At 35.2% G+C, this 16,348-nt stretch overlaps 1 pseudogene; it reads right to left on the bottom strand.

Annotated features, from left to right (window-relative positions):
• Positions 1–15,452, bottom strand: part of LOC149240080 (casein kinase 1-like protein HD16) — a 54,043-nt pseudogene extending 38,591 nt beyond the window's left edge.
• Positions 15,453–16,348: the final 896 nt, after the last annotated feature.

The following is a 16,348-nucleotide window of genomic DNA, read 5'->3' as shown; positions in this document are numbered from 1 at the left end:
AGTGTTAGATATACATGGGTCAATAGTGGCCTCTTTTATACTAGTCCTGATATTTTGATAAGAAAATGTGTAAGTGAAGAAGAAATTCTTGATATTCTAAAAGCATGTTATGATGAACCATGTGGTGGCCATTTTGCAAATACACAAACAACATACAAGGTGCTGAAACTTGGCTACTATTGGCCAGTAATTTTCAAACATTTAAAGGCCTATTGCAAAAGATGTGATAGCTGCCAAAGAATTGGAAGACTTATAGTATCAGATGAGATTCCATTGAAACCACAAGTACTTATAGAACTATTTGAACAATGGGCTATAGACTTTGAGGGAATTATTAACCCATCTTCAAATGGAAAGAAGTACATCCTAGTGTGTACATAATATGTTACAAAATGGGTGGAAGAAAAAACAATGGCACGAGCAACAAAAGGAACGTGGTTTCTTTCATATTTGAAGAAATCTTTGTAAGATTTGAAGTTCCAAGACAGATTGTTAAGACCAGGGAACACAGTTCACTTATAAACTTGTCTGAGTTCTTAAAAGAAAATACAAAATCAAGCATAGAAATTCTACTTTGTATCATCCACAAGAAAACAGACAAGTGGAATATACTAATAAGCTTTTGGTAAACATCAAGACAATGATAGTACAAATGAACAGGAAATATTGGTCAGACAAATTAAATGATGCATTATGGGCATACATAATTACATGGGAAAACACTACTGGATTCAATCCATATCAATTGGTATATAATAAAGAAGTTTTGTTACAAATGGAATTTCAAATTCATACATTCAAACTTGAAGCAGAATTAGGATTGGACATGTTAGAAGTGCAACAACATAGAATTATGCCACTAAATGAACTAGATGAGATCAAACAATAGGTGGTTGAGCATACATCACTAATACAACAACAGAGAATCAAATGGCGTGATATAATTATAAAAAATAAATTCTTAAGGGAGACTAGGCAATTCTTTTTTACTCCAAGTACCAAGATTTCAAATCTAAGTTCACTACTCATTGGCTTGGGCCATATGTAATAGAAGAAATATTTGATAATGGAGTAGTCAAGATAAAAAAAAATTGATGGAGCAGCAATTTTCATTTCTAGTTAATGGTCATAGACTCTAAGTTTATAACAAACCTATCAATAAAGAAGACTTTCTGAACAAATTCTTAACAAAAAACAATATGGAAGTATTGGAACAACATAGTAATATGCCTTCCCTATTTTTAGAAGAATAAAAATAAAAAGTAAAAATTTAAAACTTAATAAAGGAGTTTAGTTGTAAATATCCAAGATACTGGCATAATACAAACTCAAATTCATTTCAGAAAACCAACTTGTTTGGCCAATATGAATTCTCTCTTTTATGTTTGTCATTTTTATTTTTGCAAGATCATCCTCCAAAATTTAAAATACTTGAGAACAATTCTTAGGATCAGTAAGGGGGAAGATTCATAATAAATCAACAAACCATGCAATGGTTTAATATCAAGCAATTGTTCTATAGAAGGAACATGAGATATCATAATCAACATTTAGCAGTAAGGGACATGTTTCCAACAAGATCAATACCATATATAGAAGCGACCTGTTACAAATCAACATCAGAGGGACTTGAGAAGCAGCTACAAGCATCTATCTACAGTCCAATATTGAAAAGAATTCATTTTTAAAAGGTCAAGTGTTGACAAAAGAGTTAAATCAGTGACAATGAGTTATCTAGTAAAAGGAAAGTATTGCAAGTTTAAAAGCATTATTAAAGCCTTTGATTTTGAATTTGTTTCTAAAATTGATAACCTAGTTTAAAATTTGAATATGAAATACTCCTACCCATGAACATTATACATTATCCTACATCACCCCACATATTCATTCACTTCATCACTTAACCATACATTCACATCTCATTACACAACCACATCATTCGCAATTTTTTACCAATATTGTTGGCCACGACTCCCTTTAAAAAAAATTGTTGCATCATGGATAAATTGTCTATACAACCTAAAGGATTATTTTATCCATCTGCAAAACAAGAAAAAGAAGTTAGTATCATTGTAAAAATATGAAGAAAAATTGATTTGAAATGACCTTAAATTATGGTCAATTCAAAATCAAATACATAAATATATGATGAAAAAGGAAAAAAGTTGCAATGATAAAAATATGAATATGCAACATGCACATAAGTATGATGGATAAGCAAACATACTGCATGCAATACAAAATCATAAGCTAAGGTCGTAATGGTCATGGGTATTCAAAACTCTAAAATACAAACAATGATGCAACCTTAGTGGATATAAAACAAGTGTTGAAGGAGCGTACAAAAGATAAAACGATCATAATTAAATGAACCATGATACATTAACACAAGTGGCAACCAAATTCAAAAATGGACAAGACAATTAAACAGTGAAACAATCAAAAACATTTCAAAGGTATACTCGGCATATTCTCCTTCACCATCATAGCCAAACTCAGCTCAGAGTCAGAGAGAAATACTGCACATCCACCCATAGCGTAAGGAAGCCTTGATCAAAGGAAAAAATGCAGAGAGTAAAGGTAACTGCATAAGAGAGAAATCCTATGCCATGGAGAGATTGTGTGAAAGAGAAGCATGTTGAAATATGGAGAGAAGAATCTCGAGCAACATGGAGAAGTAATGAAAGGAAAACGATGTGCTGCATGGAGAATTTAAAGGAATCTTGTTTGTTTAAAGAAGGAGAAAGAGATTGACATTTCCTCTACATCGAGCTCAAACAAATTCCATAAATTACGCAGAGAATTCTTGAATTGACGCATTGAATTCCAGTGATAAGGTAATCATCAATTCCAACGAATCCTCAACAACTAAAACAATTTCGAAAATAATAAACTTCAGATTTTGTTTAAGACGCGTCACAATGGGAGAAAAATACGACTTCAGTTTTAGATTTTCAGTGCTTTGTCATCTTCAAAATCCTCTACCAATTATAGAATCCATGATTTCTCGAGATATTAGAAAATGAGTTTAATTTAAACTATATGTTTCCACATGGAAAAAAAATCATTAACAAGAAGTTTGTACAAGTTTTCTACAAACTCTTCTAGCAGTTCAGGTATCAAAACCATGATTTCCTCATGCAATTTTTGTCAAAAGATTTGCACATTGATTGATATTTCAAAAAATAGTACGCAGTTTTCAAAACAGAGGAGACTTTTCATAAATTTTTATGGGGAAATTTTCCAAGAGGAGAGATATTTAAATACGATTTGTAAAACAATGAGGGATTTTTCTTACAATGGAGATTTTTGTTTTGGTTCTTTTACAAAAGCAACATTTTTCTTCACTCAAATTTATAAATAGAGAACATTGTGTAGATATTATTTTAAATAGAAGTCAAGGAAATTGAAGATTTATATGAAAAGGAATTAATCTCATTTGTTTCCAAAAGGCAAGGAAATCTGGTAAGTGCATTTTCCAATATTGTTATTGCATGAATAAATAATATTTTTCTTGTTATCTTCATAATGAGATTATTTACTCGGCAAGGTTATATAATTTGGTATAAATAGCATATGCAAATGGCAAAAAAAATGGAACTCATAGATTTAAAAGTAGAAAATTGGAGTAAGGATGATGTGGAGAAATTATTTCAAGAAAAACTACTAGAGTTCCTTAGGAAGTTTAATGGCCACAATGACATAATCACACAAGAATTCAAAAAAAATTTTGAAAATAGGAAAACTAAAGTGGTTGAAATTCCTATACCAGTAAATCCAACTTTCCTATCTCAAGAATTAGAACTTCCTTTAATAGGTGAAGAATATCACAAAGGTTTACATTTTAGGGAGAAAGGATGGACCTTTTTCCTAGAAAATCAAAGGAAGGTGACCTTTGATAGGACAAAAGGAATTTTAAGAGACTAGTTCAGGGAGCCATGGCTAGAATTAGTTGTGATCATCCAAAAATATTTTACTTGTGACAATGGGCATAATATAGTCTACCTTTACCATATAAAATTGCTTCAACATATCAAGGGAGACTATAAAATCAATATTCCTTACTTATTTACAAAGAGCTTGACTAAAATGACAGAAAATGTCAAAAACAAAATAGAAGCTAAAGAGGCTTATATCTATCATTGTCGGTTGATCAAGGTACTTTTTGAGCATCATGAAAGGAAAAAAGGGATACTTCAGAATGAGTTTTTGGCCAAACATCACTTTGAAGACCAAATAATAGGGAATGAGGAAAGGCTTGAGAAATTACATGTCACAAAAAGTATCATGAATTCTCCTTTATATCTTAGGCAAGGTTGAAAAAGAAGCAGGATGGTGTTATGATTGAGAAAGAAAAATCATTTTTGTCCATTCATAGGAGATCAAGAAGAAAATCACAAGAAGAACCAAGCAACCAAGGAAAAGACCCAGAAATTGAGATTATTGAAACCAAACCTCCACAAACCTCAAAATAGATTGATGAGATCATATAGAGATTAGAGGAGGAAGCTCTGGAAGAGTCGATAGAAAAAGGCTCTTATTTTGATGATGTTTGGGTAGGAGCCACGTCATCTCATTCATATGCCAAAGAGGCAAGGGAAGAATCCATAGAATTGCATAATGAGGAATATCTAAAGAAAATAGAAAAGTTGACTAGTGAGCTAGAGGATAGTAAAATCATGGAAAGGCAGTTGTAGAGGGAGACAAAAATGTACAAGGAAAACAAAAAAACATATTCAAAGAAAACAATAAATTGAACAAGTAAATCAAAAAAATTGAACCTCAGAATATGTTGACTTCCAAACAATCCTACAAATGGCTAAAAGAGAAGAAGTTATGGTAATATAAATATGAAAAAGAAAAAGATAAAGTTTGCATCTACAAAGCAGAGGAACATGACGGCATTGATATTCTACTTAGAGCTGCACAAGAGGAGGCTACAGGTTTAGGTATGTTGGTAGGCTAAATTGCTTCATTTTTAACCCATTTTTCCTTCAAAACCATAACCTTAGACCTCTATTTTAACCTTGAAAACCTCCCTATTCCTCCACTAGTCCAAGAATCATGCCTTTTCCTACAATAGATTTCTATTTCATGTTTAAGGGTTACGAATGTGCTTAATTAATCATTTTCATAGATTTTTTACCTTTAAGAATATTTAAAACTAATATTTATTTTCCTAAAGTATTTTATAGGAAATGTATTGATGATCTTGTTAGTATGGTTGAGTGCAGGTAGGATCCCTGCACTGTTGGTGAATCCTTAACTGCCCTGACAACTCACCACCTCATGCAGACATTTTGTTCTAGAACTATCAAATTGAGTTGGGCTCGGAGTGGAGAGAAAAGTTAGCGATATGGTGTAGATTGGGTCATCGGCCGAATACTTAGATTAGCATTTTGTTATAGTTGAAAGGCTTAGTATGAACTATTATTTTTATTTTGTTATAGCCAAAAGGCTCAGGTTGTAACACTTTATGTAATTTGGTTATGGCCGGAAGACTGAACGAATGTATAAAATATAGGATTCAAAGAGAAAATGGCATCGAGCGATAGCTATAGCAAGGATAGTGTAATTCCGTTCTTTTGTAGGTTTGCTGGTATTGCCCTCATTCTAGGCTGGATTCGAATTCATGATGTACATTTGTTGATTATTAATATAAAGGGACTGCACCATTATTTCTCAGTCTATGATTGTAATTTTTTTTTTATGCGTTGATTAAGAACTGAATCTTTGCATTTCCTAAACAGGAAAACGAGATGGTTGGCTAGGGCCCAGCCAGCCTAGATCATTTTCCCTCGTGTTCTTATTTTTCGATTAAGGTGTGTTAATTTCATTTAATGCAAAGTGTGAAGTAAACAGCTGATTTTATTATTCTGCAAAGTTTAGATTTGATTTCATCATTGTATGATAGATCCGTGGTGTGCAAGCTCGATTGAGTTTAATTTTATGATTTATATTCTTCGAAGTTTAATCTCGTTTCTGCCTGGATCATGCAAGCACACATTCCTGCACTCTTGCATTTACAGTTCCAAAGATGGATTCCTTTGGTTCATTATAGTAATAGTCTTCTATTCTTATATGATTAATGAGCCTTAATTATTTTCTCCAGTGTGTGATTTTCATTTGAAGTGTTCTTGATATCTCGACTAAACATGCTTTAGGTAATTTGAAACTGAATGTCATTGTGACACACTAATGTATACCTGTACTTCATATTGTTTAGGAAAGATCAGACTTTATGTGTAATTATTATGAAAAGGAATCTTTTTGACTTAAGAAGATTATGAATGCAGATCAGTTCGTGTGAATAACTATTATAGGATTGAGGTCTACTGTCACAATTAGATCATCTCCTTGGAAATTAATTCTTATTTTAGATATTAAGATTGGTTGAAGCATATTTTGGTTTGGGGAATTTATTTTGAATTTTTGTTCACCTTTGCAAGTTCTTTTCCTAACTTAACACATTATCTATTTTCTTATAAGAAGGATTGGAAAACTTGGGAAAGGAATATTTGTTCCAGTACAACAATCAATATACTGATACAGGAATAGACTGCTCTAGTCCCGAGGCTTAGAGCTCCTGCATGAAGACATAAATCTTCAGTACAGGTGTAAAATATACTTCCAGGACCTAAACTTTGTTCTGGTACTAGTGTAAGCACGTTGGAGAAGTACAGGAATAATATCTTAGTGCAGGGAGAAAGATCTATAAGAAGTTAGATATATTAAAGGGTCCAATTATTAACCTGGCACACAACTATACTGAAGATAAACATAGATTTACATTTTCATTAGTTAAGATTGTTTGCAAGAAGTTTGAGAGTTCCTTTCATTTATTTTCCTGAAAGAGTACTTTCTTTCACATTCCAACAGTAGAATACCTTTGGTGTAAATTGTCTGGTGATATTTTCTTTTTGATTCTACAAGATTAAAATTAAGGAAGTAGGAATAGATTTTGGAAAAGTTCATATCATTTCCGGCATTTCCTGTACTTTGTCTCTATGTTTACGAAACCCCCAGGTTGACAAATAAGTGTTGAAGGAGTCTTGGCATTGTTGTTGGGGAGGCGATTTGAAATTGGTAAGAAATTTCCATTTTTTGCAATAGGGGTAAGTCTGGTATTATTTTTTTACAATATGCTTCTATTGTTTTGAGGATTTCATGAGTGTTGATTTTGTACTCATTGCAACACTTAACATATTGTTTTTTATATAAGAATTTGAATTTTATTTTTTGGTTTCATTTTTTTAAATGAATGCCTAAGAGAGGTAGGGGTCTGAAGCCCAATAAGGACTGATAAAATACTGAAAAATATGAAAACCCTTCTCATATTGGACCTTCTTTTCAGGTAGAAAGTCTAAGTAAACCTAGACTCATCACACCGAAACAATTCACTTGGATTCTGGAAATAATGATTTAGGTGTGATGCAACCCGAAAAGGGGAAGAAGGAGGCTAACAGTGATCAGAAAGTTTAATTTAGCATTTGTCAAGCTTCACATTCTAGAAGTGGTCCGATTGGAGACACAATAATGGCTGATCATGAAGATGATGTAGAGGGGACAGGTGAGAACCAGGTAAATGAACAACAGTCTACTTTTGGATTTCCAATCATGAACTCAGAAGTGAATGTACAAATGAAAAATATTTCACCTTCAGCTCTTCCACACTTTCATGGTAAGGTGCACAAAGACCCAAATTCGTTTATTTTTGAGTTTGATATATTGTGTCAGAGTTATGATTATTGTTCTAATTCCTAGAAATTAAAGTTGTTTCCTCCAACTCTCAAGGATTCAGCCTTGCACTGGTTCATGGGACTATGAGGAAACAATGTAAGTTCTTGGGACCAAATCAAGAGAGTATTTTTGAATAAATATCAGGAATATTGTAAAACTAGAGAAATGCAGGATGAGATCTTCACCATTGTACAAGGTGATGATGGGACTTTGGAGGATTACTTAGAGAGATTTTTGTATATACTATAAAGGTCCAAACACAAATTTTATTTAAGTACTATTCAAACCTTAGTCCTACGAGGAATTACTGAGGATTCTAGACATAATTTGAATTTTTTAGGACAAGGAGACATTTCTCAGAAAACTTTTGAAGAAATTTGTGACTTGTGGAAGAAGTTCTCCAGAAATCAATCTAGATCCCCTAAAGGAGGTCGAAGCAAAACTAAGAAACTAGGATCTACATATGCTATGGTAATTTTCTTAGAGAATAAAATGGACAACATGAAAATTGAAATAATGAATACTGTTAGTAGACAAATAAACTCTTTGAAATTTCAACAAAAATTTGAAAAGGAACAAGAGTCATTGTTTTTTTTTTTGTCCAAAGTTTAGGAAAAAGCATCCTTTAAGAGAGTGTCTTGCTAATATGAAAGGTGCTACTAAATGTGTGACTTGTGCAGAGAACCATGCCATAGAGTGATGTAGGAGCATTCAACCCAAGTAAAATCATTGTATTTTAGTAGACATAGGGGGGTCATGTGTTTTAAGGAAGTTGGATTCCTAAGTGTTGAAGTAATGTAATATTTAGGCTTTTGAGTGAATAGGATAGGAATTAATTAGATGATGTGACATATTTTGTAAATTCTCTTGAATGAAGGAGAACATGAGTGGTTAATAATGACGAGAGAGTTAGAGTTCAATTATAACCGTTAAGGTAGTTTTATAATTCGAGGAGCTAGAGAGGACATTTGGGAGTCAGTTTAGTAGATTAAGGATTTAAACCAAGAAATTGGTTATAAAGTCCTATGTCTAAATGTAAGTCTACAGCCAAAGTGAAAGGAGAGGCCATGGATATTGAAGATCAGGCCTAAGAGACAGAGAGTCTTGATATGTAATCAGTTGTTTGTATTTATACAATACACAGGTTTATCCTGAAACTGTATATGTTTGTGTGTTACGGGTATTGATAGATTGAATTGTGTGTGAATTCATAGGCTCTATAACAGAGGTTGCAGGCAGAGTTTTTGTAGAACACACAGAGAGATAGAATGCTTTAGAGGAAACATAATGGGTCTTGGAATCCAATTGGAGGATTAGAGTGGAGCTCTGGAGAGTCGGCGATGTGAGGATTCATAGAAGTCAAGCTCAAGAGTGAATTCAACAGCAGAATAGTAGAAGGATGAGAACCTTTGAAGAAACCTGAACTATAGAGAAAACATTGAAGAAATAGAATAAAACGTAAGTAAAGAGAAGAGCGGAGAAGTGAAGAGGTGATGCACAACAACAATTGGATCTTAGAGATCAACAGGAGAGGATGAAGGAAATAAACGATCAAGATTAAATCGCGCAGAACAGATCAAGCAATGAACAGTGGATATTAACTTAAGAGTTGGTGGAAGAAGAATCTGGAGGAGTCATCGCAACCATCGATGGTAGAATATCTATGGTCATCAGGCACTAACATGCTCAGAAGTTAACCAAGAGGAAAGGTAGGTTTTATAAGTGAAAGTGGTATTTTGGGGGCACTTTGAGTGGTAAGTGATAATATCACGAGTCCGCCCGATTCCATTAGCCGCTCAACACGTAGTAACAACGAGGAGAGAGGAAATCACTTTTCAGGCATTTAATCCTCATGCTTGTTGTCTACGAGAAATCCTTGTGAACCGTCAGATATATTGAGTGCAGATCAACAACGGAGGATTGTGGAGTAACTTTGATTGGTCGGAACCGATAGGGTTATACAAGCGCGATTATTATATTTTGAGTTCTAGAGGTTAATTGTATATCGCAAGAGATGGGGAACACATGTTAATGTGACCCGTAGAGATGCGATTGTGATCACCGATAAAGGGAAACCTCAAAAACTGTGTAAAGGCTCTAAGAGTGTGGAAATGATAAGTTTATGAATGTTTGTGTGTATTTCTATTATAAAATAATTATAATAGAAATAAAGCACCGAGAGAGGGTTTATGCTTAAGTCCGCATATAACCTAAGTTAAGAGCGGGTATGATTATTATGCGAGGCTTAAGGATTAATCAAGGTTAATAAGGGTGAATGAGTCCCGGTAGAAAGGAAAGGATGGATTAAGGGTTAGACTCGGTTAGTCTATAAATTATTCTACAGAGATTAAGAAAGGGGCCTTAACCATATTCTAAATGAAGATGTGACTCTTTAGAGAGTTAAAATTCCTGGGAAAAATGTGCTTATGAATTTTACATGCATACTATGGGTGTAAGCGGGGGTGACCCTGACATCATTTGGTATGAGAGCAGAATTGCAATTGAAAAAATTAGAGTTAAAATAGAACAAAGAAATTCTATGTAAATGAATTGAGAACAAAGTTATGCTTTAATATGTTTATGTAGGCATGGAAGGATCATATTATGATCTGACAGAAAGTAGGCTCACAGAGATGATGTGTAGCATAACATGCAGATGCAAGAGACAGAGGACAATCCATTGAAGGTACAGGTGGAATGGTGAAACAAGATCATGCTAAGATCTTGAAGGTGAGGTGATATGTTCTATTTTGATTTGAGAATGTGTGTTTATACATTGATGCATAGGTAACAACATAAGAAGGTGAGAAGGTTGCAACAATATAGAGCAAGGAGTGCTTGAATTGGTTCCAGAGGAAAGAACCAGAGAGATGCTAAAAGACTGAGCTCAAAGGAGAGAAGCTTAGTGAAGCATATGTAGCAAGAAGGAGACTTGTTACTGTAGAGGTATTGTTGCAGATCACAAACGCGATTCCACAAAGGATGTGGGTAGAATTGCTAAGGGATGAAGGAAGCTGGTAAGAATTTCTGAGTGAAAGAAGAAGTGGTCAGAACCAAGTATTTCATGCTCATTGAAATACAAGAGGACATTTATGAGAAGTGCAGATGAGTTGAAGCCTAGAGGGAGCAGAGAGAATTTCTCAGAGGAGGCTCCAGAGATAGAGAACCAATTGCTTGCCAAAAGACCAAGTACAAAGGAAACCTTGGTGAGGTAAGTTGCAACAAGGAGGACTTGTTGTTGCAGAGGCTTTAATGCAGCTCATAGTGAATGAGTGAGGAGCTCATGAAGATAGAGAAGAAGAAGATGGCTACTGATAGTCATAGCAGAGGTTCTAAGGAAGACCACAACAGAAGAAAGATGAAGAAAGAGGGTGCCAAGGCAAATGGCAAGAGGATGAGTCAAGAGAAAATTGACAAGGAAATTGCAGAGTTAAAAGAACAACTCGATGTATTGATAAGGATACTAAAGGAAAGTCAGAGACAAGGTTGGGTATTAAAGAAGAAGCCAGTGAAGTGGAATAAGTTGTAGAGAAGGCTACAATAGAGGCAAGTAAGGTGGCAGATGGAAAATCTCAGAGAAGCTGAGCTGGAAATGAAAATGGAAGTGTCCATTTGTGAAGCAGAATAGGGTAAAGTTTTGAGTGAAGATGAAGACTTGAAGACTGAAACTTAAAGTGAGGCCAAAGGGTCACATGGTTTTAAAATTTGATAATTTGTGTTTGTTTGCAGGTGAAACATGTAAAGAAGGACAATTTTTTGATATTGTCATAAAGGAGGAAGAAGCCAAGCATAATCTAAATTCTGTTATGGAAGAAGATGAGATAGATAGGTCTCATATACAGTTGGGGAAAGATATCAAGCAACCAAGTGAAGGGCTTGAGGAGATTGAAGAGGGGACCATAAAAAAATTTCTGTGTCATACAGATAACTTGGAACAACAAGGAGATATGATGGCAGAAACATCAAGTCGGACCATAGGGTTCATGTTCTTAAGACTCATAGTTTGTCTGTGCATGTAGAACAAATGCAGCAGAATATTAACGTAGATGGTAACATAAGGATAGCTCTTGGAGAAGGTAAACAACAAGAAATTAAAGGCAAACTTGAAGAAGAGACTATGTTCGCTGGAAACATAGTAAAGGATCATCAGTTCACCATGATGATAGGCACAGTGGAAATAGCCATGGCAGCTCTTAAGAAGGAAGAAACCTGTGCAAAGGATTTATCCTTGGGAGAAAGGACATCTGATGATTGGTCACTAACAAAGGAGGGTTTTGCAGAGGATGAGAAATCTTTCGAAGCTGTCAAAAGTATGGAAAAGTATCTTTTAAAACATGAATACTCTAGAGTAAAGGACAAGGGAGAATATCTCTTGAATGTGGAAGGCAGTGACTTATTGCAGTAGAAAGAACTTAGTAATGAAACTGTTACAACACAAGGATAATTTCTTGTGTGAAAAAGAGATGAAGTTCAGTTTGAAGAACTGATATGTGAAACAACAGTTGAAACTGTTGAGCGTTGTAATTTTTGAAATTGACAATTCATTTATAAATGCAGGGATTATAAGTGATGATGAAGTACTTGTGAAGTGTCACAAAGAAATAGCATTGCTGGAGTATTTTCTGGGAAATTCAAAGTATGACAATGTGATTGTAGAGGAAGAAGTTCATTACAGTGAACAAGGACAGAAAGACATCATTAGAGCAGATGGTGTGGAGGAGAGACTAGTTGACAGTCTGATGATTTCTTTTGAGAATTCAAATCAACATATTGATGTGTTGACAGAGGAGAAAGAAATAGAGCAGCAAACTGAATTGTTGCCAAAGGAAGATAAGGCATAGAAGCCTTATGTTTTTTATTTTAAAAAGTGCTTTCTGAGTATAGGTTTAGTTGCAGAGGCTGGAAGAAATTTGGCACAGGCGAGAAACCAAATAAAGATGAACAAGAAACTTTTGTGGAAGAATTTAATCCATGGAACAGAAATGTTCAATTGCTGGAGAGAATGCTGGAAAGTTACAATTCAATGCAAAAAGAGATAATCATGAAAGAGGGTAAGGATGAAAGGGAGGAATTCAAAGTAAGCATATGAGTCAAAGAAAAAGTTGGAGCAAGAGAAAAAGTAAAAGAAAAAGTAAGGAACCAACAACTACATATTGAAAATAACCAACAATAGATTGAAGAGTTAGTGTACCATAGCAACAACATGAAGTAGAGAGAAATAAATAGTAGTAAGTGGAAAGGTAGGGACTAGTCCAAGGATGAACTGGAGACAAAGATTGAAGAATTATGGCAGTTGATGATGAAAGAGTCCATGTGGAGGAAATTGATAGCAGCAGGAAGCATGATCAATCAGAAATTGAACCTAATTGATAAGGAGAGAAATATGAAACAAAATACATCAGACATACAACAACAACAAAGGTGCAAGGTATTTGGGTAGCTACAAACTATAATATCAGACACTGGAGGTTTTCTATCAACTTATGAAAACACATGATCAGGAGATCATGAATATTTTCTACTTTTGGAGTCTAATGTAGGAACGTTCAACCCAAGGAAAATCATTGTATTTTAGTAGACATAGGGAGGTCATGTGTTTTAAGGATGTTGGGTTCCTAAGTGTTGAATTAATGTAATATTTAGGCTTTTGAGTGAGTAGGATAAGAATTAATTAGATGATGTGAGATATTTTGTAAATGCTCTCGAATGAAGAAGAGCATGAGTGGTTAATAATGGCGAGAGAGTTAGAAGTCAATTATAACTCTTAACGTAGTTTCATGACTCGACGAACTAGATAGGACATTTAGGGGTCAGTTCAGTAGATTAGGATTTAAACCAGGAAATTGGTTATAAATTCCTATGTATAAATGTAAGCCTACGGGTAGAGTGAAAGGGGAGGCCATGGATATTGAAGATTAGGCCTGAGAAGACAGAGAGTCTCGATATGTAATCAGTTGTTTGTATTTATATAATACAGAGGTTTATCCTGAAACTACATATGTGTGTGTGTTATGGGTATTGATAGATTGAATTGTGTGTGAATTCATAGGCTCTATAACAAAGGTTGTAGGCAAAGTTTCTATAGAACACGCAGAGGGAGAGAATGATTAAGAGGAATCATAATGGGTCTCGGAATCCAATTAGAGGATCGGAGTGGAGCTCTGGAGAGTCAGCAATGTGACAATTCACAGAAGTCAAGCTCAGGAGTGAATTGAGCAGCAGAATAGTAGAAGGACGAGAACGTTTGAAGAAACCTCAACAACAGAGAAAATGCTGAAGAAATAACGTAAAACATAAGTAAAGAGAAGAGCGGAGAAGTGAAGAGGTGATGCACAACAACCATTGGATCTTGGAGATCAATAGGCGAGGACAAAGGAAATAAACGATCAGGATTAAATCATGCAGAAGAGAATCAAGAAATGAATGACGGAGATTAACTTAAGAGCTGGTGGAAGAAGAATCTAGAGGAGTCGTCACAACCGTCGATGGTAGAAGATCTACGGTCATCGGGTGCTAACGTGCTCGGAAGTTAACCAAGAAGAAAGGCGAGTTTTATAAGCAGAAGTGGTATTTCGGGGGCACTCTAAGTGGTAAGTGGTAATATCATGAGTCCACCCGATTCCATTAGCCGCTCGACACGTAGCAGCAAGGAGGAGAGAGGAAGTGCCTTGCGAGTTGTTAATCCTCATGCTTGTTGTCTATGCGAAATCCTTGTGAACCATCAGATCTGTTGAGTGCAGATCAACGACGAAGGACTGTCGAGCAAGTTTGATTGGTTAGAACCGATAGGGTTATACAGGCGCAGTTATTATATTTTGAGTTCCGAAGGTTAATCGCATATCGGAGGAGATGGGGAACACATGTTAATGTGACCCGCAAAGATGCGATTGCGATCAGTGATAAAGTGAAACCTCAGAAACTGTGCAAGGGCTATAAGAGTGTGGAAATGGTAAGTTTATGAATGTTTATGTGTATTTCTATTATAAAAGAATTATAATAGAAATAAAGCGCCGAGAGAGGTTTTATGGGTAAGTCCACATATAACCTAAGTTCATAGTGTGTATGATTATTATGCGAGGCTTAATGATTAATCAAGGTTAATAAGGGTGAATGAGTCCTAATAGAAAGGAAAGGATGGATTAAGGGTTAGATCGATTAGTCTATAAATTATTATATAGAGATTAAGAAAGGGACCTTAACCATATTCTAAATGAAGATTTGACTCCTTAGAGAGTTAATATTCCTGGGACAAATGTGCTAATGAATTTTACATGCATACTGTGGGTGTATGCAGGGGTAACCATGTGTCACCAAGGAGTTCCCCTCCATATCTGTATTAAAATTTGTACTTGAAGGAGAGAATTTTGAACCTAACCCATTACATTCCATGGGAGCATGAAGAAACTAGCCACAGGTAAGTACAGGTATGGCTCCTGAACCACATTTTTATGGCTATAATGCACCTCCATATTCCTATTATAATAATAACAATCACTCTCAACATTGGCAACACGGGAATAATTTTCATCATGGACAGTCCTCTCAACCTTGGCAACAAGGATGGAGACGGCCAAACCATTCATATCATTCCGATCCTCCTCAAATTCCATCATATCCTCCTTCCTATGCACCACACCATATGTCACAACCATTCTTTCCCTCTCTACCTCAACAAAGCCAATCAATGCCACCATTTGCTTTTCCACCACCATTTATACCACCTCAACTACCTACTCAACTGGTACCAAATCCTAATAATAAGATAATACAACTGATTCATTTGGTTGGACCACCCCTCTTCCTACCCATCGAACCTTGTCATTTGGGATAAATGAGCGTTAACTCAGATCTGGAAAGGGTATTTAAACCAGAAAAACAAAAAAAGTCTAGCGTTATTATTGAAGAGAAAAAAGGAGGAGGTAACTCCTGATCATTCGAAAAACAATGTCACCCTTCAGCCCATTCTCGTACCTTCAGATTCACCATCTTGTTCAGACCAGCCCCCTATCCAGAGCGTTTGGTCATTGAGAATAGTGAACCTGAGTCCACTCTGGCTTCTGAATTAAGGAATCCTTGTATAAAGGTCCCTTTACTTCAAGCTATCCAAGAAATTCTCATCTATACAAAGATCATTTGGGAATTATGTCTTAAAAATCTAGGGAGGAAGAGAGTAGAATCGTAGACCATTAAGTTTGTTGGTAGAGTAGCTGAGTTAATGACATGATTTGTATCAATGAAGAAATATATAGATCCTGGAAACCCAATTGTTTCTTTCTAGATAGGTGATATCCTTGTCTCTAATGTATTAATAGACCTAGGGGTGGCCATCAATGTGATGACTAGGCAAACCATGGAACAACTTGGGTTGTACCATATTTTTCTTACACCCACTATGCTTGAACTTGTAGAAAAATCTAAAATCAAGCCCAATGGAGTATTGGAAGACATTGTTGTCTCTATAGATTCATGGGAATACCCCACATATTTCATTGTGCTCCAACCAAAGAATCAAGTTGGAGGACATCCTTTGATTCTCGAATGACCATGGCTGCCACGACCAATGCTTATATTTGATGTCACTCTGATGGTATGTACATTTCACATGGAG

The sequence above is a fragment of the Pinus tabuliformis genome, chromosome 8, assembly GCF_031772625.1.
Source record: "Pinus tabuliformis cultivar Carrire ecotype Pingquan chromosome 8, CPIR1, whole genome shotgun sequence".
Lineage (NCBI taxonomy): Eukaryota > Viridiplantae > Streptophyta > Pinopsida > Pinales > Pinaceae > Pinus > Pinus tabuliformis.
The sequence above is the reverse complement of the archived record's forward strand: the minus strand, read 5'-3'. Positions and strand labels throughout refer to the sequence as shown.